Below are 1,443 nucleotides of genomic sequence, written 5' to 3' on the forward strand. Positions count from 1 at the left end.
TCCCTACTCCCCACCCCCTTCTCTTCCTCCTCTCTCCTCCCCCTTCCTAACCTAACCCCTTCCGCCTCCTCTTACTCCCTCTTCCTTTTCCTCCACTCCCCCTCTTCCCTCCTCCCTCCTCCTTTTCACTTTCCTCCTCCTCTTCCTCCTTTGCTTGTAGCCGCCATTCATGCAAGGGACATTCCAGCATTTCCTTGAGTGCTGCTGGGCTGACGGGCAGCAACACCAAGTGGAGCCTGCTTTGCATCCCCCACCTCCAGCAGGCGAGCAGGCAGGCAGGCAGGCAGCATCTTTACAATGCTGGATGAGAAGTGTCCTGCTATAACACCTGTTCACACCCGCCTTTCGTGGGGCAAAATCCAGGATTCTGGGACTTTTTTTGAAGTCTCTCTCGAAGAACAGCCGTGTTAGCTTCCTAGGACTGCTGTAACAAATTACCAAAACTGAATGGCTTAAAACAACAGAAATGTATCCTTTCAGGCCAGAAGTCTGAAATCAAGGTGTCAGCAGAGTCTTGCTCTCTCTGAAGGTCTGGAGAAGAGTCTGCTCCATGCCTTTCCTCCAGCGTCTTGTGTCTGCCCGCCATCCTTGGCATTCCTTGGCTTGCAACTGCATGGCTCCAGTCTCTGCCTCCATCATCACATGGCATCCTCCCTGTTTGTCTGTGGTTGTGTCCCTTTTCTTTTTATAATGACACTAGTCACATTAAATTAAAGGCCCACCCTAGTCAAATATGACGTCATCTTAACTTACATCCTCATTACGTCTGCAAAGACCCTATTTCCAAATAAGTCTCCATTCATCAGTTCCAAGCATTAGGACTTCAGCATATCTTTTTGGGGAACATAATTCAATCTGCAAGCATCCTCTTTCCACAGGGGTCTGCTCTCATCTCTCTCAGCCGGGGTTGACCCTTGGGATGGTCCTCGATCCCAATGGCTGTTCAGACGAACTCAGGTAAAAGGAAGCTTGTGATAAGAAAATATGTTAAAAATAAGTCAATAACACTCTGGGACAGGACTCTATTAGGCTGGTCTGGAGCTGGAAGGAGAGTCTGATCTCGGGAGGTGCTGGGCACCTCAGCAGCCAGAAGTGTGGGATCCATTTCTGTGCCCTGCTGTGAACAAACCTCAGCCCAGCTTTGGATGTTGCCTCATAGCAAAAGCGACTTCCAATCTCTTCTTGCTGACTTCGCTCCCTGCTCCCACTGCGGCTCGTTTCTGATACGGCTTTTGTAAGCTTGATTCTACCTCATGACCTTCTAGCTGCATGGCTGACCATGAACTCACACGTTCTTGCCATGTTTCTTAGTTCTCATGCTGTTATGGACTGTTTGTGCACCCCCTCCCCCACTAACCCTCAATGTGATGGCATTAGGAGGTAGGGACTTTCGGGGGAGATTAGGTTCCAATGAAGTTAGGGCCTCATCACGGGACTAAAGAA

This window comes from Pteropus alecto, unplaced genomic scaffold (assembly GCF_000325575.1).
Source record: "Pteropus alecto unplaced genomic scaffold, ASM32557v1 scaffold185, whole genome shotgun sequence".
In the NCBI taxonomy this organism is placed as follows: Eukaryota; Metazoa; Chordata; class Mammalia; order Chiroptera; family Pteropodidae; genus Pteropus; species Pteropus alecto.